Source organism: Camelus bactrianus, chromosome 3, assembly GCF_048773025.1.
Source record: "Camelus bactrianus isolate YW-2024 breed Bactrian camel chromosome 3, ASM4877302v1, whole genome shotgun sequence".
Taxonomy (NCBI): Eukaryota; Metazoa; Chordata; class Mammalia; order Artiodactyla; family Camelidae; genus Camelus; species Camelus bactrianus.
The window spans coordinates 161576005-161597196 of record NC_133541.1 but is presented as its reverse complement, the minus strand read 5'-3'; the positions used below and the strand labels follow the sequence as shown (position 1 = coordinate 161597196).

Below are 21192 nucleotides of genomic sequence, written 5' to 3'. Positions count from 1 at the left end.
CTTTGCTATGACACCAAAAGTATAATCTATTTTAAAAAGAAACTGATAGAGTGAACTTTATCAAAATGAAGACTCTTCAAAGCTGTTCTAAACCCTGCTAAGCAAATGAAAAGACAAGCTATAGACAGAAGCTATTTGCAGATCATATATCTGATAAAGGTCTCTCTTTGTATCTGATCCAGAATAAAGAGGTCTCAAAACTCAATAATAATGCAAACACCTGAATGAATAAATGAGGCCAGAAAACACACTTCAGTAAAGATATCCAGATGGTTAATAAGCATATGAAAAGATGCTGATTAAAGATGCCATTAGTCATTAGAGAAATGCTTTTAAAAACCACAGTGAGATACTAGTACACATACATACAAGAATGAATACAATTAGAAAGACCGACCTTACAAATTGCTGGTAAGGAAGTAGAGCAAGCAGAGCTGATACACACCACAAGGAATTTACAATAGTACAACCATTTTGGAACAGTCTTTAACAGTTTCTTTAAAAAAGGTAAATACCTATCTACCATATAACCCAGATATTCCTCATCTGGTGCTTTAGAAAAGAAAAGAATATGTCCATATAAAGACTTGTAACCAAATATTCACTGCAATTTTATTTATAATAGCTCAAGTTGTAAATAACCCATGCATCCATCAAGAAGTAAATGGAGAAACAAATGATGGTCTATCCAAACACTGCTCACAACAAACTATTCAGAAAAACTCAGCACAAAACAATACTCTGCTATAAGAAAAATAAGCTATTAATACAGCAACACAGATGACTCTCAAAATAATTACACTGAATGAAAGAAGTCAGACAACATAGAGTAGATACTGCATTAATCCATTCATACAAGGATCTTGAAAATGCAGACCAATATGTTGTGATGGAAAGCAGATCAATGGTTTCCAGGGGAAGAGATGGGGAGGGAGGGAGGGACAACAAATGGCAGGAGAGAAGCTTTGTGGGTGATGGGTATGTTCACTCTCTTGAATGTGGTCATGGTTTCTTGGGGATATACTTATGTCAAAACGTATTAGCTGTACACTTTATACGTGTGAAAATTACTTTGCCAAGTATACCTCAAAGCTGTTTTAAGAAAAAAGGCACTTCAGTCCTGATCCACCTCAGCGCCTGATTGGAGCGACATGATCAGTCCCTCACCCTGTTTGCCTAACAGGAAGGTAGAAAACCTCTCACGGAAAATAACATATGGATTTTTCATTTGCAATGTCTGCCATGTAATAAAGAATTTCAAGACATGCAACATGTCAAGACTATATAACGGATAATATGAGAATAAGAAACATTAGACAAAGGATGCAAACCCCCAGGTGATGTAGGCATCAGAGTTACCAATAAAGGCTATAAAATACTTTTAATATATTCAAGAAAATAAGGAAATTATGGGAGAATAGACAACAGGGTAAAGACTTTCACCAGAGAAATATACTGGAATGTATTTTTAAGAGAAATCAAACAGATACTCTAGAACTGAAGCTTTCAGCTCTGGAAACAGGTAAACAGAGCTAATTAGGATCCCTTTTAAGTAAAACTTTCAGTAATGCCGGGTAAAATACAACAACAAATGTAACACAGAGCTAACTATGGAAAGAGAAGTTCCCAGGTGACAATACAAAGAGGACACTTAAAGCCCAGAGTGGTAATCTTGTGAGCTGATTCCACCACACCCTGCAAGGAAGGGGTTTTAATCTGCACATAAATAGAGATACAATGTCCATTTAGGAAAAAGGGTCCATACCAGATGTAGAAGACACTTCCTTTATATCTATATAGTCAGAGACAGAGATGTAAAGTGGCAGCAGAGGTCACAGTGACACAGGGCCCTGGGCCAAAGATTGTGAACACCTCTGCAAGCTGGGAAAGGTAGGAGGACGAATCCCTCCCTAGAGCCTCGGTGTGGAACGTAGCCTTGGCCACACGTTGGTTTTAGCCCACTGACAATGACTTTGCACTTCTGCACAATAGAAGAGTGAGACGATGAATGTGTATTGCTTTAAGCCACTGAGTCTGTGGTCCTTTGTTACAACAGCAAAAGGAAAGAAACTCAGGAACCAACATGAACATGAACCCCAAGCTGCCTGCTGTGCTGGCAGGAAGTTCTTTGTCTCTGATCCTGAGGGAGTCTCCTGTCTTCTGGCAGCATCCACAAACTACCTCATGCTAACTTGACAGCTTGCAGAGGGTTAAATCTTAACCCTGCACAGTTCTTCATATTTAGTTAATAAAAATGATGGTGTCATCATGGGTATTTTTCTATCTTTTAAATACCCTTCAGTCTTCTAATAAAGCTACCTCTAATTGAGAGACAGTGTAAATAGTTTTCAATCTTCATAATAAATAACTGTGGTTTTATTTGGTTATTTAAATTATGAATAATAATATTCACATTAGTAAAAGTTATTAAAATCAACATTGTTTAATGAAAATATCATTTCTTTTTGCATGAACATGTATTAACTACAATAAATGTTCCATGCTTTGTTCTACGATTTACTGTTAGAGCCTTAAAGAATAATATTTTCCTCAAAAGATATTATGGCAAAGGGATTTCTTTTGGTGGAACAGTTCCTACATCAAATCTGGTGCATGGCTCAGGCCACTGGGAACCTAGAGTTGATAGAAATTAGGAGGCATTATAAACACAAAATGATTTTTAATGAATTAAACAACTGGATGTGTGAAAACAAAGAATCCGAGAATATTCTAGTGAAATAAATGTATTTTTCAGCTTAAGCAAGACACTGGGTGAATAAATCTAAAATGAAAAAACCAGCCAGAGATCAGCAGTGAGTCATGCATGCAGTGTGACTGATCAAAACCAAGTTGTTTCCAAACCAGTGTGCAGGCTTGATGCCTTCATGAATCAAGTCTGTGTGGCACCAGGTCACCTCGAATACATGTTGATGAGGTATTTATAAGCCCTTCACCATCCCAGCACAAAGCCCACACATGAGCCACAAGACCATCACCTACACATCTGCAAAAGACACAGCATGGTGAATAGCGCTTTTCTTGTTCAGTAGCCGGTGGCAGGGCACTGTGAGCAGACAGAGATACAGGGACACAGAGACACAGAGGCACTTCCCCTCACTCAGCTGATAACCTTCCGTGCATTCCTGGGGACAGGATTGTCATAAAATGCACCATGGATTGATCCTCCTCCTAGGAAAGGAACGGTTGGTCTGTCCTCAGGTTGGAGCAAGGGTGGCCGGAGGATCTCAGAAGAGCTGTTTCAGCACAACCAATAGAATTTTCGGCCACCGTGACCACGAGAGACAGGTCTCCTGCCATCCCGGTAGGCACTTGGGCTCCTGACAAAAGCTGGGCTCAGTAAAGGCTTGAGTAGAAGGCACAGACCTGAGGGTTGCCCCAGCAAGAGACAGGAGGTAGGGCCTGGTTTATACTGCTCTGGGTGTATCCCAGCCTCATCCGAATACGAAATCAGAAATTTGCAAAACAGCAGAGCTGGGATGGATCATCTACTCCAGACTCCTCACATTACAGTTTAAAGGGTGGCAGCCCTGGGAGGCAAAGCAACGTGCTAAAGGCAGAACGTGGAAGAGGCAGCGCGAGATAAAATGCACCGTGCCAACCCCTGTTCAAGGATGCTGACACTGAGTGTGGGGCCAAGGTTTCCAACGAGGAGAATGAGACAGTGTAAATACTTTGTTCCCCCCAAAACCCCAAATATTTTTTAATGGCACAAAACTCACCTTAACTAGCTCTCTACTGAGGGGGCTCTCTTCTGCTTCTTCGTCTTTCTGTCTGTCTCCATTTCTCTCTCTCAGACAAAAACACATACAATTTTGTGAAAAAGGACTTCCTGCCATACAAAGACAAAATTCATATCTTCAAAAATACACCTGACAATGCACGTTTCTCAATTCAAGTCTTTGTGTGGGGTCTGGGCAACTGGCTTATTTTCTAGAACTTTCGGTGGTTCGAAAATCAGATCATCTTCCCCAAAGGAAGAGTTCTGGTCCGTGTTGATGAAGTTGGGGATGTCACATTTCATGAGCAAGTTCGGCTCCTCCTCTGGCCACCTGCTTCATCTGATGGCTTCCTGGAGCCGAACATCACAGTCAAGGGCTATGGTTGGGATACCAGCTTTGGCCTTGTCGAAGTGTCCCACTTCATTGACGTAGCTGTGAAAGATGGACCTAGATTCGTCATTGACCTGCCAGAGAACATCTTGGGCACCAGCGGTCTCCCAAAGTCTGACACAAATCTGTTCAGTCTGAATCTGTTCTCGGGAGAGTCTGCATTGCTATAAAGAAAACCAAAATAAAATATCGCTCACACTCTAGCTCGGTGACCTGAAGAATCATAGTTTTTGCCATCAACTGAGAGCAAACCCCTGCAGAGAGCATGCTGACAAGCACTGGAAGTGAAAGACATCGCTTCTGAACACATACAATTACACCCAAGGCAAAAGTCTCAAGTGAGGACCCTTGGAAAATCCTGAAAAGACATCGCTCCCTGAGAATCCTCAATATTGGTGTCTCGCACACCAGTGTTTCTCAGTGGGACAATCAGATCATCTTCATCAGATTTAGTTAAAGTGCTTCTTAAAATGCAGAATTCTGGTGTGCACACCCTCAGAGTCTCAGAGGTAAGGACGGGTAGTCTGTATTTTCATAGCCACCAAGATCACTAAACATGCTCAGGTTTAGCACCGCGGTCTACATCGGGTCACCTGAGCATCGACAATGCTGTCTCATGTGGTGGGGTGGCCATGTCTGTCAGGGTGCTGTCCTACCCACGTGACTCCCCTGATTCTCAAAACTCACAGTGCAGCCCCATTGGGCAAGAAATACCACCATTTCACAATGCATACTCAAGGCGCCCGACTGACAGATACAATCAGTGATAGGAGAGGGGACAAAACTCAGCTTCCTGATACCTTCTTTCACTTACTGTGGGACAAATGATCAATTCAATGGTAATAAATTAGTGAGTGAGTGAATAAGATGACTCGTTATTCCCACGAGTGCCTGGAAGAGCGAGCCTGGGCACACTGAGAACCGTAACAGCCCATCTACGTAATTGCCATCCTCCCCAGATCTATGTAAAGGTTACTACCACGCAGGCAGTGTCTCCTGAAGGGCAAGAATCATGTCTGAACACACTCTCAAATCCAGAACAGAACCTGACAACAATTAGGCACTGGAGTCTGTGTTTAGCGAGTGTGGAATCTCAGTGATTTCAGCTCTTAGACCTTGCCTTCCCATCCCACCCCTCATGATATGGCCCCTAAGACCAGTTCTTTCAGGGCTGGGGCCACAGAACCCATTTACAGGACTGGAAGAATCTGATCATATAAACCATCCCCCAGATTATCATCAAGTGTCACCTGCATTTCAGGGATCAGTAATTCCAGAAGCTTTGCAGTTCAGGCAGCTGAGGGATTTTTATATCAGCTCTGTCTTCTACTGTGACTGCCTGGGTGATATCCGACAAGGAATTCTCAAAAGCCTGAGCTTTTCCTTTCAGGAATAATCTAATTAACAAATCTCGCTGACCACTCAACCAATGTGATGTGAAGATCAATGATTTACACAGGAGTACAACATTCACTAGGTCGTGGATTTAGAATCAGAGAAAAATCCTTTGAGAAAGATTGACAGAATTTAGCTTTAATGCAAATTTAAGTATTCTTACCTTTCAGTAAATCATCTTCCCCTACTTATCACTTCACCCAAGTTTAAAAGATATTTGAGAACAGGGATGAGTGTGCCAGCAATCTGTGACCCAATAACCTAAAATGTCACCTAGGAAAAAGAGAGGAGTAACACATTTTTAAAAAGCATGGTGAGGATGGCGGGGCCATCCCCCAACTCCACACTAAGGAGCTCTGAGTAATAGCTTTCCTGCCTGCCTGGAGCATCAGCTGATGTGAAAACCCACCCAGAAACCTCACTGTCCAGCAGCTCTTCCGTAACACAGGCTACACTTCCTCAGAATTAAGAATTGGGTCAAGTAACCCCTTCGCTGAAGAATAAAGACAAAGGAGAACAAGAGGTTTCTGCCCCTCCCCAGGGGAGAGCCCAGACCTTGGGCTGCATGCACTGCACCCACCTCCCAGGAGAAGAATTAACTGGAGAAGGTCTTTCTGCGAAACTGGGGCAGCAAAGTTTGAGATGGGAACAAATTGACCAGCTGGCCAGGGACAGCCCCCTTCGTCGCTGCCTTGGCAGCTGCCTCCTCCCCCTCAGCACATCCTGCCCACCTCCAGTGGCTAAGCTGTCAGGGAAACTGTGCTTTGGGACCTGGGGCAAAAGAGGCTGCCCCCAGGCCAAGCTGCGGAAGAGATGGGAGCTAAACCACCAGCTCCCAAGCGGCAGGCTCCATACCCCCCCAACACCCCGCCGCCCCCTCACCCTACCGCAACCCCGGGGCAATATGACCCGGAGAAACGTGACCTGGGAACGAGGGTCGGCCACGTCAGGCCTCCAGAGAGATGGGAGCTTATCCTCCACCTCGCCAGGGGCAGCCCCTCTCTCCTCTCCAACACCTGATCTCACCGCGCCCACCTCCCAGGAGCAACCTGACCGGGTGTGGGGTGTCAGGCGAATCTTGCGCGGGAGAGGCCATCCCCAGGCCAGGTCAGTGGAGAGGAGAAGAAGTGGCCCCATTAGGCGGGGCAGCCGGACATCGCAGCTGCCTCTGCACTTCGACCGCATCGCGCCCTTCTCCCAGGAGCAAGCTGACCTGGAGACGGGCATCCGGCTTCTTGGGCAGCAGAGGACGCCCCCAGGATTGGCAGCGGGGAAGAGGAGAGCAAATTGACAGGCTCAGCGCTGCAGGTCTTCTACCCCCGCCGTCGCCACCCCCGCACCTTAAAGGCACCGCCAAGGGCACCCCTCCCCCAGCAGGTTGAATGGGACAGGTGTGTCTGGTGATCTGGGGGAGGAGAGGCCACTCCCACACCAGGCAATCGGGGAGACGGGAGCCAATCCACCAGCTCCCCAAGGCAGCCACCTACCCCCGCAGCAGCCACCTCTCTTGACCCCTGACCTCACGGTGGCCTCCTCTAGGGAGCAGGCTGACCTTGAGATGGACGTCCGGCGAACTTGGGACAACAGAGACCGCCCTCAGGGCAAACCAATGGGGGGAAATGGGAGCAAATGGACTGGCTCCATGGGAAAACCTGCCGCTGCTGCCACCACCCCCAACGTACCACGCCCGCCTCCCGGGGTCAGGCCGACTAGGATACACGTGTCCCGTAACCCAGGGCAACAGAGACCGCCCCCAGGACAAGCCGCGGGGAAGATGGGAGCAAATGGGCCCGCTCCCCCGCTGCAGGCCCCCGACCCCCGCCACCCGTGCACCCTGACTACCCTGCCTCACGCCCCCAGCAGGCAAAGTGGGACGGGGTGTCCGGGGACCTGGCGCAGCAGATGCCGCCTGCAGGCCACGCGGCACTGACATGGGAGCTAATACACAAGCTACCCCGGGGCAGCCTCCCTATCCCCGCAGCCACCACCTTACCAGCCCCCTGACTGCACCGCACCCATCTCCCAGGTGCAACCTCACCTGGAGTCGGACCGCAGGCAAATCTCCGGCGGCAGAGGTCGCCCTCAGGCCAGGCCGCGCGGGACAGAAGAAATGGAGCTACTCCCTGGAACGGACCCCCTCCCCCTGCAGCCGCCGCCGCCGCCTCCCAGGGGCAAGCTCACCTGGAGACCCGCGTCCCGCCTCTACGGCATCAGAAGCTGCCACTGGCTCCGCCGCGGGGGAGAGCTGAGTGAACTGACCGGTTTCCGCGCGGTAGTCCCCCTAACCCCGTGGGCCCCGCACATTAATGGCACCGTCCCGACTCAGCAAGCTGAGTGGGACAGGCGTGTACGGTGACCAGGGGCAGCAGAGGCCGCTCCCAGGCCCGGCAGCCGGGAGAAGGCAGCTATTCCACCAGTTCGCCAGAGGCAGCCGCGCTCCGCCCCCCTGTCGCTGCCGCTGCCCCCTGACCTAACCGCCCCACTTCCCAGGAGCAAGCTTACCTGGAGTCCAACATCTGGAGAATCTCCAGCGGCCAAGGCCCCCCTAGGCCAAGCTGCAGGGAAGAGAAGAAATCGACCGGCTTGCCCTGGCAGCCTCCCACGCACCGCCGCCTCCGCCTCCCCAAACGATTGCACTAGCCTCCCGGGGTCAGGCTGACTGCGAGGATGTGCACTTGCCTTCTAATCCTGGCCACGTGAATGAGCACCTCCCTGCATCCCTACACTCCCTGCACCTCTGCACCCCTGCCACTATCTGCACTTCTGCACTGCCTGCACTTCTGCACCCCTGCACCCCCGCATCCCCTGAACTTCCTGCGCCCTCCACAGCCCCTGCACCCCTTTCACCAGTTACACTTTTGCACTGCCTACACTCCTGCACCCCTGCATGTCCCACACACCACCTCTTGGGCCTGTGGCAGAGTCTCTGCTGTTAGACCAATGCACAGGAACTCACATCTTTGCCAGTATATGATGCATCAGTGGACGTCTGGGGTTGGCTGCAGGAAGGTACATGTTCCCGGTCACTAGCCTGGGCCACTAGGGTGATCTCTCTGAGGTCACCAAGGGCGGGCTCAGAGATGCTGTTTTCCGGGAAGAGAGGAGTTGAAACAGGTCTTGATGGCAGAGCTGTGCTCACCAGGCCGTCCACGCTTCATGTTTTACACAGGGCTTCGGAGAAGTGAAATGGATCCAGCCAAGTAAGACCGGCCTGCTGTACGCCCACCTCAGTCCTGGGCTTTGAGTCAGACCGACTGGCTCCCACCCTCACGGCCCAGTTTTGGTACCTGAATGGTCCCTTTGAGGCATCCCATCAGTTCTCATGAAGAAGTCTGGCTGCTTCCACCCCATGGCCCTCCCTCCTGTGCTGGCCTCAGGAAGTTTCCTTATTTGGGGAAGAAGGCAGCCCACCCCCTACCCCACCCCTCACCATGCTCTCACCCAGGCTGCTGCTCTCTCTGCCCATCAGAGTCTGGAAAGCCATCCCTCTTCAGTTATGTCCCTTCTGAGATGGACTTGCTTCCACTCAATTCTAGGCAAGGATGCACCATGGAATGCACTGGGTAAGAGAACCAAAATAAATACTTTCTTCTGTGAGGTTTTCTGTTTATCTACTGGGATGGGCTGTGTGTAGTTTGCTACAGCTATTGGTGTGAGAGTCTAAAACAGCCTGTGTGTCCTTGTTTTCATCTCCCCGCTGTCTTTGGGTTTTCCCTTGACACTCCTGAGACATTTACTTCTTTTAGTTTTATTCCTGTTATTACACAGGGGCCCTACTGACATGGAGGTAAGGTGTTGGGGGAGCAGGACAGAGCAGGGCATCTGTAGTCCTGTGATTAGTTCTCATTGAGCCTATGCCCTGAGCTGTGACCTCCACAAGTGTGTCTCTTTCCCCCCACCCCAATTTGGGTGAGACAGAAGGGATTTCCCTTCTCCCAGGTTGGTTAGGCTCTGGTAAAATAATTTCTCATTAAAAAAACAAACAAACAACAAACAACTTCCCCAAATGAAACAGAATGTTTTGGGTATATTTCAATAGAGTTATTTTCTCCTTTCCAGGCAGGAAGCATGAGGAGTTATCCTCTGAGGCCTTCATTCTGAGAACAGGACACGGTCCTGGAGGTAAAATTCATGAAAAAGAGCAGGGGGCCCCTCTGACTGGCCCCCTGGAGTTGTCACACTCGGACTTCCCCATGCTGAGACTTCCACTGGCCTCAGGGACCTGTTAAATCTGCCTGCCCTGGGGGTTGTTACAAAAGCGGGTTCTGCCCTGGGAGCTGTGACTCGCCAAGCTTGCCTGGCTGCCTCTCTGTGTTGGGAGCAGGTTTTCCCCTCATTTTTCTGGGATCTAAGAATTACAGTGGGATTGCAGCTCCCTCAGCTCTGGTGTTGTTTTCAGGACAGAAGGAGCAATTTCTGAGCTCCACACGAGCTGGAACAAAGTCTGGAATCCTCCCCTCCTCTGCCTCCGTGCAATAAGTGGCTGTGGTTCTAGCCGAGTTTCTGAAGATGTGGATTTAAACACACACATCCCAGCCCCTACAGGAGCACACAGTCCCATAAATCCCCCCAGTTTCCACTGGTAACTACTGAGCTGATGGGGACACGGGTTTCCGGTCCACAGAGGCCTGACTGCACTACTTGCTCCGTGGCCTATTAACGTGGTTGCTCTGGGTCTTGTCTGAAGTGGCTTGCTTACCGCACCTGGTACATGGGAAACACAAAATAAGTTCTAGAAACTTCACTTTTTCTCCCTCCAGGGCCTTCAAACATAGAAAGTATTAAGTGAACTCAGACGGCCTAGTCACCGCAATGAGGTCCGTCCAGCCTGGCTCTCCTGAGTGATGGGCACTGACTTGCACCTTAACTCGGAACAGTAGGGGAACCGCCTTCTTCTAACTGGGCCTCTCCCCACACCGGGCACGCCCTCAGCTGAGACGGTGTCAACTCCCCCATTGAGGTGTGTGCTGGTGGCTTCAGTGTGACCTGGCCCTGCCGGGATATGAACCTGCAGTGAGTGAGGTGGAGGGTCGGGTGGAGAGGGGTCCCTTCTGGGGTGGCAGGGGGCCCGGTAGCACCCAGCCCGGCCTGGTGCCTGGGGCTCCCTAACACCTCCTACAGCTCCTGGGTTGGCTCCGGTCCTGGCCAATCCATACACCCTCCCAGCATCTTCTCATTAAGTCCCTTTTTGCTTTTATCAGCGAGAGGTGGCTTCTGTTGCTTGTTCAGTGAAACAGTACATAGGGAAACCAGACTATTTCTAACATCAGTAAAATACCAACCTCAGTTATCTCGCCGGGCAGACCGTGCAGCACAAAGGCCTGCACAGGGCTGTGCGAACGGCTTACGTGAAGGGTCCTCATCATCTGTCTTCAGAGATGCAGAAGCTGGTGGTTCAGGTAAAACCTCAGGGAGGGATTGAGGAATCCAAAGCTGGTTGGTTTCAAAGGCTAACTGGTCAGACCAGACCCCTGAGCTGTGGTCAGAAGCCTAGCTCAACATCACGCAGACTCAGCACCCTAAGTGCCAGGTGGGGGCGGTGGTGTTCCCTTTGCAGGCTCTCATTGGGGATTCACTGTAGTCCCTTAAATGCAGCAGAGATTCCAGCCCCCTTAGCCCCCACCCTGCGTGTTCCATGACACAAATCCCGGGAGTGTTTAATTTTCATCTTTGTTTAGGAGGATGAAGGAGGGGCAAGAGGAGACATAAATTCATACTGACTGACACAAGGTCACAGCCAGTACCTCCTCCTTGGAGAGATATGTGCTCCCAAAATGGTGGCTGGGGGGCTGGGTGGAGACCCTCCACTGGTCCCAGAGGGACTCCCTCATCTGGCCACAACTGATGGGTTGGACAACAGATCCAGAGGGAGACAGAGCATCTTTCCTGGGAATTTGGAACTGACACACAGAAATCAAGTTCACTCATCTGGGGATTGGCGAGGGTGAGGGGCGGTGGTTGGAAGTCAAATGAAACCAGAGCATGAGAGAAAGTTAGAAGTGAAAGAGAGAGAGACAGAGAGACTGAGCTTGTGAGAGCAAATAGTCAGAAAGAAGGAAAACAATCAGGGGACAGAGGAATTCCAGCTCTTGACTGTCTAGTTTGTCCTAGCCCATCAACGACCCCGCGGGATGGTTAATAAAATTCCAGTTTTGCAGATAAGGATAAAGGCTGAAAGAGGTGGGGGCTGGGTTTGGGTGCACAGTTAATTCAAGTGCCGCTGGACCCCTCATTTCCCATTGCCTGAGGGCACTGTAATCCTCACTGGGAACCCTGCGGTCCCCTGACAGCCCAGCACCCTGATCAAATGGCCCCTGCGGGAGTGGGAACCCCTCTGAGGGTGAAGAGTTCCCTGAACCGAGATGCCATGCATCAGCAGGCTCCTGCACACCCCAGGTTAACATCTCCACAGCTGTGCAGTCTCCCGACCCACTTCCCTCCCTGCCAGGCACCCCTTCCTTACCACCGAGTGTACTGCAGGAATTCAGACACAGGGATGCCCAAAGCAACACGAGCCCACCGGCTATACAAACAGCAGACTCCCAGCCCCACCTGGGTTCCGAGGGGACAGTAGGCGTCCTCAGCTTCCATGTGTCTAAGACAATCTTCTTCAGCTGGTGGTTATAGAGAAAAATAAAAGGTCCAAAACATAGTTCAGTGAGGAATTCCTCCAAGGACCTGACTCCAGAGACTACAACCAGGGGTCCCTACCCCCCGGACTTGGGGTGAAGGTGGATTATTGATCAGCACAACATCCGGTGGCCCAGCTCCTCAACTTGGCTGCCCAGAGTGGGCTGGGGGAATGGGTAAAGCCAGGGCACTCAGGAAGAGCACAGAGGCCCTGATCTCCCCTCTCCGCACTTGTAAACCCTTCCTCAAATCTCAAGGCATCTGACAGAGAGCAGCCACCACAATAAGGAGATGCTCCCATCTCTTCACTCACTCCAGTCTGTTCACTTACGTGCTGAGCATCCACTGGGTCCCAGGACATGACACATAGGATGGCCGATGGGACAGGCTTGGTCCTTCACCCTGGACCCTGTTCAATCTGATGGAAGAATGATCACTCATAAAGAGTTTCTCAAAATTATACAGAGAGCAAAGACAAACTGCAGAGTGAACCAAATTTAAAAATATATATGAAGATCCCCCAGTCTCCCCGCCTAAGGTTAACAGCATAAAGCAAAAAGATCTTGCCTTTGATCACCAAGGAAGTTGTCACCCCCTCTCAGGTGGAAAGGACAGTTATTCTTTGAGCAGGACACAGAAGTGCTTCATCGGATTGGACCAGGGCATCTACAGTCATTCAGCAAATGTGTATAAGCTCCTACTACGTACGGGAATCTCCTAACTAGACCAATTCACAAGGTTCTCGGGCTTTATCAGTCAACAAAATAGACATGACTCCCCATCACTGGGGGCTCAGAGTTTTAGTAGAGGAAACAGGCAGCATGTTGGGGGTAGTAAGAGTTTGGAAAAATTAAAAAAAAAAAAAGAGTGATATGAGCAAACTCCGGTGATGGCGGTGGGGTGGGAGGCAGGCAGGAGGGAATAAGGCAATCCTGGCAGATCTCACGGAGTAATGAACTTGAAGCAGAATAGATCCGGAGGAAGAAGGAAGAACCGGAGCCAGAGGCCCCCTGAGTGAGGGGGAGAGTGTGGGCAGAGAGGCAGAGCACGCCGGGTCCTGAGGCCTTTGTGACGACTTTGGCTCCTAATGAAATGATGACCCGTTTAGTGAGTTTTGAGGGGAGGGGTGATATAGTCCAACTTAAGCTTTTGTGTTTTTTTTTTTTGTGGGAGGTAATTTATTTATTTTAATGAAGGTGCTGGGGATTGAACCCAGGATCTCTTTTTTTTTTTTAACATTTTTTATTGATTTATAATCATTTTTGAACCCAGGATCTCTTGCATGCTAAGCATGCGCCCTACCACTGAACTAAACCCACCCCATCAATGTATGCTTTTGCAGGCTCCCTCTGACTCTGTGTGGATGAGAGATTGTAGGAAAGCAAAGATGGAAACAGGAGGCTATTGGTGTCCAGGAAGGGCTGAAGGTGGCTCTTAGGAGGGCGGGGAGCAGGGAGCAGGTGGTTAAGAAGACAGAATACCCAGAATTTTCTAACAAGCTGGATTTGCTGTCTGTGTGTGTAAGAGAAAGACAGAAAGAACATTGTTCCAACATCTGGACCTGGACAATGGGAGGGATGTCCTCTCCATCCACAAGGGATGGGACAAGGTGGGGCTGAGCAGGTGGAAAGGGGCTGGTATCAGCTCAGTTCTTCAATGTCATGGTTAAGGTGTGTATTACATATTGCCACAGAAATGCCTAATAGGTAGAGGAGTCTGTTTTCTTTTTCTTTTTAACATTTAAAAAATATAATTTAAATGTATTAATTGTATTATGTGAATGATTTGGGAAGTTTGTTTCATGCCAAGGTATATGTTATATATAGCCAAATGGAAAATATATCAGAAAGGGGAGAAATGAGGGCTTTCACATAAACTGACTGTCCATAACGTAGGTAAAATTTCAATAAAACCAGTGTTAAGTGCAAAAACCTCATCTTGGTGTTACATAAAAATAAATGAAAAAGGACTATGTTAATATATCATTATTTCATGTTACATAATAGCCCCAAACAAACACACTGATTAACTATGAGGCTTGTAGAAATGCTATTCGCTTTTTTCACATAAATACAGAAATGCAGAAAGGTTCTAAGGTAGAATAAGCATCTTAGTGGAAATAATACAGATTTGAGCATTTTACATGATATATATATTTACTGATACAAAATTTGGAAAAGTAATTACATAGTAGAACATATGTATGAATGTGAAAGCAAGATTAATGAAAGAAAAAGAATGTGAGTCTCAGGGATAAAGGTCCAGATGGAAAGGGCAAATCAGGGAGTTTTGGAGAAATCGAGAAATTGATGGCATGCCAATTTCCAAGGCTGGGTTGCTTCCACCAAAGGAATAGCAGAGAGAGAGATGAGAGGCCCAGGAGCCAACCCTGGGGCACACCCACAGTGTATGTTTGGGAAAAAGAGGAGACATTGGCAAAGGACCAGCCAGTAGACAAAAAGCAGAAAACAGACAGAGCGATGGGCTGGAGTTTAAGTTAAGCAGGAACACGGGGGAGGAGGGATGGAAGAGCTGGGTCAAATGCTGCCGAGGGTCTACGCATGATGAGGACTGAAAATTGACCGCTATATTTAGCAACGTGTGGTCACTGATGGCCTTGACAGGGCAGTTTCCATAGAGCGAGGGATCAGGGGAAGAGCCAGAGTGGGTGTAAAAGGGGATGGCTCAAGAGAAGATGTAGACAGTGAGTTTAAACAACTCCTTAAAGATTTGCTGCAAAGACACAGGGTGGCAATTGGTGGGGGTGAATTAGGGTCAAGGAGTGCTGTTTGTTTCTTTTAAGAAGATGGACGTTTATATACTGATGGGAGCCAACTAGCAGAACAAAATAGATGAGGTAGTGAAAGAGAGGATGGTTTTGGGAGTGACAACCCAGAGAAGATGGGAGGGATGGGGCCCTGGGGACTTTTCGAGGAATTGGCTTTCGATGTCACCTGTAATAAGAGGTGGGGCACCGAGAGTGAGGTCACAGACAACACTAGGTGAGCGGATGTGCTGGGAGTTGCTTGTGAAACTTCTCTTCTGTTGGCTTGTTTGCTTGTTCAAAGTAGAAAAGTAACCTTACCAGCTGAGGGATGAGGAGGAAGAAAGAGTTACTGGAGCCATGAGAAGAAGATAAGAAAGAGCCTTCCAGGGAGAATGGGACAGTGAAAAGAGCAGGGGGAGATGGGGGAGTGCGCTCCCAGAAAGTTACATTTTCTCTTTGACGTCCCCAAATGTGTGATGTGTGATTACCCTTCCTGCTGTCTACGAAATAAAAATTAAGTATGGTTCAGAGGAAATGCCATTTCATTCTAAGAGGCTACCTGTTTCTCAGGAATGGCCATCTTAAACTGCAAATATTACAAAAAATGTTGAAAAGATGAACCTGTGTACCTAAAATCCCCTATTTTCTATTAATCTGTTTACTATTTAATTCCCCTATCAATAACTCATAACCAATAATGCCATGATGGAGGTACACTGATGCTTAAAAGGAAATGAGATCTGTATCCTTTTCCTAAATTCCATGGCTTCCTTAATATACAGTTCCCCTTGGAATTTAGGAATGTCTGGTATAAGAAGTGAGAAACAGTTTGAGAAAATCCCGGCTCAGAATTACACAGCACAACCGCATCTCAGAAGTATATACAGCCGTAAAGAATTTTAGAAGCAAAACTCCGTAACTACTCTTAAAGACTTTTGCAAACCTGGGCCTGCCCAGATGTTTCCAAACTGGAAAGGGACTCCAATCACTTGCCTGGTACCGGACCAGAGGCTGGCCAGCCTTTTCTGTAAAAGCGAGAGAGTAAATATTTTCAGTTTTGCAGATCATTTTGTTGTAACCATGCAGGTCTGCAATAAGAAAGCTAAGAGCACTGGGAGACAGGAAACAAATGGGCATGCCCACACCCTCCCTTCCACTCAGGGCAGCTTCTCTGTGGTGGGCAGTTTTGCCACAATAACTTGTTTCTTTGTTTCCATTGGTTTCTTTTTTCCACCTTACTGCTCAAGCTCAGAAATTCAGGTGGTCCTGGTCCTTCAGCATCCATGCAGAGAGAAGGCTGAGTGGGGTTGGGAACCCCACCTGATGGAGAAGAGAGATTGCTGGGAGGGACACTACGGTGGCCACCATGACACGAGACAATCACACCTTCTGGGGTGAAAGGGAATGAAGACAAGGGAGGGACAGAGCAGTGGGACCCCTAGGTCGCCTGCCAGGCTTTCTCTCCCTCCACAGCCACTCTGGGTGCCTGGGGGGTGTTGGGATTCAGCTACGGTGATTAGGCTGAAGGGACTCAATATAAAGGACCATCCAGCTCCTCACTAGGTTCCAAACGCAGCCCCTCAAAGTCCACCCTCTGAGTTTCTGGAACTCAGCTGGAAGAATAAATGAGCAGGCCAGATCCAGAGCCCAAGCCAAACACGACGGTGGTCACGTGGGGTTGTAACCCCATGCTCAGTGGTAGGGGACGCCTTGCAAATCTGCAGAAATCCCTGTTCCACCTCATTCCTGGGGGAAACCCCAGATCTCCTTCTGCTCTGTCTGTTCTTCTCTTGATGCTATTGTCCTGGATGGATGCAGAGTCTTTGAACCTGGCCCTCCAAACGTACGTAAGCAGCCTGTTCGATAAAACAAATTATGCACTTTTTCACATTTGCCAGTTTTTTGATTCCAGAAATTTTGCGGGACTCATTCTCACAGTCTCCTGTGCCCCCACCACTTGGTGGCCCTCTGCTCATGGAAACACCATTTCCCACAACTGCACCCTGCCTCCCAGCTGGTCAGAGGGGAAAGTCCCACAAAGACACAGGTGATTGTGAGGATCCTGTCCCCCAGCAGAAAGCCTACTCCTGGAGCCACGGACAGGGATCTGGCCTCCTGAGCCGCTCAGCTCTAATTCAAAGCCTAAACTGGGGGCCCCGAACATTGCTGACTGACTTTCTGAGTCACCTGGACTGGAGGGGCCTGATTTATCTTTCCAGGAATGGATGTAGTGCAGCCTCCATTTTCAGGGCTGATATTGACGATGGATCTAGTTCCCCCCACTGCACCGCAGGAAGGAGAGGCCCTTCCATCCCACAGCTTGGAAACCCAGCCCAGGTAAGTTCTGAAGCAGTGTATTGCTGCCAGGTCCAGTATCCCTGCAGAGTGGCCTCTGTCCCTGAATGAGCCCCTTACCTGGGCCTTTTCTGCCCCGACACAACCACACCCCAGTCTGTGCCAGAGATCTGGGGCTCTGTGTGTCCAGGGCACACAGTTGGGACCTGAGCCAGGTGTCCCCTGGGCCTCAAGGGGGAGAGGTCTGCCTCTGCATCAGGGGAAGGTGATCCCTCATGGCTGGCAGGACGCTCTCAATATGGACCTCCAGGCGCCCAGGGAGCAGTTTCCCTGCAGGTGTTAGAAGCCATCATCAGGAGGGCAGGCCCCTCTTTGTGCAGACCATCCCGCAGTGCTGGGCCCACGTGCTGACCACAGAAACCTACATGTCCCCAGGTTACCCCAGGCAACCTCACAAATTCGTCACTTGGTGACCTGGGTACCACGGGATCATTGGCCATCCCATGAGGGTGGTCCTTGCAGGCATGGACTCCAGGTGCTCCCGTTAAGAAATCCCCCTGGGTTTCTGTGGTCACAGAGCCCACACCAGAAGATTCTAGTCCTGCAGTGACCACCACAGCAGTCACCTCCCCTGTGCATGTCCAGGAACAAATGACAGCAATTTATTGCCAGGAATCGTGATGAACAAGGGGGTGGGATTCCATACTAGTTTTAGGATCCTGGTAACTCACTCTGCACCCCAAAAAGCATCCATGAGAAATGTGTTTATTGGGATATCTGTGCCCCTAGAAGAGCTGTTCCTCAGGGCTCCTGGGACCCTCCAGCCCCTCTCAAGATTCTCAGAGCTTGGGTCTAAATTTCTATCTCCCTCCTTTGGTGTACAGCCACCTGTGTCTCGTGATCACAGGTCACTTTATTGCATGACTTGGCATGTTCTTAGTTCTCGTCCTCCACCCCTGCACTAGACTCCCACGATGTTCCCACTGACCCTTGGCTCCCTGGGTGGGTCAGGGGGCCCTAAGTCTGCACCCTTCACTCTCCTCCTCTACCCGCAACTCTGAGGCCACCCCTAGGTGGACTGGAAGGTGTTTGTAAATGAGTCTTACACAAGGACATGACTGGACAAAGCAGGGCTCCACCCCCGGAAAGCACACCTGCTCCCTTCTCTGATGAGGACCCCACAGCCCCACATTGCCTCCAGGGGTCTACTCAGCACACAGTCCCCCAGTTCTGGGCAAGGCGTCTCCCTGGAATCCTTGCTTCCAGGCAGAGTCTCTCTGTCCTTCTGAGTTTAGAGTTGTTCCCATGTTCCTGAGCACCAAGGTGCCCAGCACAGACCCTTCACTGACCTGGAGAGACAAGGAAGATATGTGGCCACAGGTATCACAGGACACACCTGCTGGGACCCCAGGCCAAAGGGCCATCCTTCTGCCTTCTCAGGTGTGGATCCCGTGGTACCTTTTTGCAGGGGGCCCAAATGGGGAGTGGGGCCCAAAGCAGTTCATGGGGCTCTCTGGGCAGGGAAGACTTGGGCCAGGCAGCCTTGCCTGGTTTCCCTCCTGGGGCACTCTGAAAACTCCTGCTCCTCTGGCTGTGGCTGGAGGCCCCCCAAACTTCAGGGCGGGGCCCTTTCTCTCAGCCTCCACTGCCTCCAAAGCCATGCTGGAGCTGGCATGGGGAAAGAGCTTTCTTGCCCTCTTGTGGCCAAGCTGCCAGAGGTGGATGCTGCGGGGAACTGGAAAGAGTTAGCAGTTGCTCAGATGTGAGTGGTTAGGCAATTTGACACCCTGTCAACTAGCCTTAAACATTGGAAAGAGGGCTTTCCCGGGAAAGCTGGAAGTTACTTTCAGTAATTTGTTTAAAGATTTCTTTTTTTTTTCCCTTAAAGACTCATAAAACCTCTCCCAGGTCATTCCTGGTATGGACCATTATCCAGGGATCAATCGGGAAATGCAGGAGGAGAGGGGTGGGGGTTGGGGAGAGGGTAGGTGAGATCAGAGCCCACAGAGAGGAGATGCCCCTCCCAGGAGCCACAAACTGGGCAGTGGCTGCTGGCATCCAGCTCTCCTGTTCTCAGGCCCATTTCATCTGTGGGGTGTTTCCAAAAGAAACAATGGTGGAAGGGCCATGGAGGACCCCTAGACCTCCCAGAATAGACAGGGGGAGCAGAGTCACCATGCTGGCCCAGAGCTTGGAGACAGACCTGCAGTGGAGACCACAGGTCTTCTGAGAAGCCAGTTTCGAAATAAAGGCAGTATGCGCTGGAATACCCATTTCGAGCAATTGCTTCACCATAGACATGTAATTTACATAGTTCTTCTCACCACGAAACTGTGTTCCCAACACGCTACATGAATGACGGCTTCAACACACATTCATTTCTGAGATGTGAACAAGTGTAGAGCCGCTCATTCGTCCAGCATAATGGGCATGGTTACACCTAGGAAAGCTTACCAAGATTTCTCAGCAACAGCCAATTTCGAAATAAAGGCAGTGTGCGCAGGAAAAGCCGGTTGGAGTGAGGGCTTCCCCATACACATGTAAGTTATATAGTTCCCCTCACCATGAAACGCTGTTCCCAACATGATACATGCATGAAGGTTTTGACACACATTCAGTTCTAAGAAGTTAGCATGTGGAGAGCCGCTCTTTCATTCAGCATAAAAGGCCTGGTTACACCCAGGAAGATTTACTCAGATGTCTCAGCTGGTTCCTTCACCCAGATTCAAAATAAAGGCCGTTTTTGCTGGGAAAGCCTGTTGGAGCGTGTTCAGAGCTGTTTCGGGCTCTGTCCCAGCTGGAGGGTGCAAACCCCAACCTCCAGAATGAGGGACAAGGACCCCACCAGCCAGGTGGTGTTGCCTTTGCTGGGGAACAGTGATCTTTGGGTTAGATATTTTGCAGCTCTCTCTAAAACCTGTTTTGACTTAAGTTTGCATCCTAGTCACCAGTTTCAGGGCAACAGAAAAAGCATATCCTACATCCCTTTGCACTGAAATCTTCCCAAAAGAGCAAATATTTGCCCATGAAAATACCAGCTGCTCTTCTAAGGCCCCCTAAATACCCAGCAGTGTGGCCGGTGCACTCTTGATCAGGAACAGGATGAGAGGGACCAGCGGTCTTCCAGCAGGCTTGGCCTGGTGTGGCAGCTGCGCTGTGGGTCCGTGGTGGGAGGGCCATTCAGGGAATCCTGTTTGAGGGGCCTCTGTGCATGTCTGCATTATGCTCTGAGGTTTCATACAAAGCTCCAGGCATCCTAACTGGTCAGATACAGCCCCCACCCTCGGGCTGGAACCACCAGGACCTCAGTACCTGTAACAGGGACGGTGCCCGGTGTGGGGAGAGGTCATGGGACACTCTGGGGGCAGGGGTAGTGGTGCTGGGGATGGCAGGGGGTGCAGTGAATGGTGGAGGGAGCAGGGTCCCTTGCTTGGGGGTGAGAGTTCTTGGGGAGACCACAGAGCATGGCACACACAATCCCCACCTCATACCCCAAATTCCTAGCCCCGCCAACACAGGGGCTTCTCTGAACACTCTCACCGTGGCTAGCCTGTAAGACCGCACCTAACCCGGCATCTGGCACCCCTGCCCTATCTCCCCTCTTAGGACAGATCCCGTCTCCTTGGAAACTGCCCAGCAGCGTGAATTCAAGGCCGGCAGCGGGCCTGGAGGATCTGCACTTCAGGTGCCCTACCTGGCCAGCCGTTTGTGCCTTGGCTCAGTCCTCTATCTTGCCCAACGGCAGCCTGGGTCCACGTCCGGTGCAAGGGGAGGCCGCGGAGCCCAGGCTGAGCCACACACATGGACAGGTGAGGGTGCCCCCGCCCCGCTGCCCCACCGCCCCGCAGCCCCGCCCACTGGTGGCAGCACCGCCCCAGCATCCGGCCGGCGCCAGCTGCAGGTGAGGAAGTCTGCTCGGCACCGCCCGCCCCGGCCCCGCCCAGCTGCCCCATAAGCCTCCCCCCAGCCCCCGTC

General features: G+C 50.1%; 3 long non-coding RNA genes across 4 annotated transcripts in view; all 3 read right to left on the bottom strand.

Annotated features, from left to right (window-relative positions):
• LOC141577225 (uncharacterized) overlaps window positions 1-21192 on the bottom strand; it is a 276443-nt gene that overhangs the window by 11609 nt on the left and 243642 nt on the right. The window lies entirely within an intron of this gene.
• Window positions 1716-7766, bottom strand: LOC141577224 (uncharacterized). Its single transcript, XR_012506041.1, has 3 exons — window positions 6450-7766; window positions 5689-5798; window positions 1716-4294 (listed from the first exon to the last, which is right to left on the bottom strand). It is a non-coding gene; the product is annotated as an uncharacterized LOC141577224 (long non-coding RNA).
• LOC141575486 (uncharacterized) lies at window positions 8014-21047 on the bottom strand. 2 transcript variants are annotated; one of them, XR_012503088.1, is made up of 8 exons: window positions 20912-21047; window positions 15866-15947; window positions 12487-12573; window positions 11989-12139; window positions 10808-10931; window positions 8967-9084; window positions 8482-8608; window positions 8014-8080 (listed from the first exon to the last, which is right to left on the bottom strand). It is a non-coding gene; the product is annotated as an uncharacterized LOC141575486 (long non-coding RNA). The 2 variants fall into 2 exon arrangements; XR_012503090.1 differs by lacking the exon at window positions 10808-10931.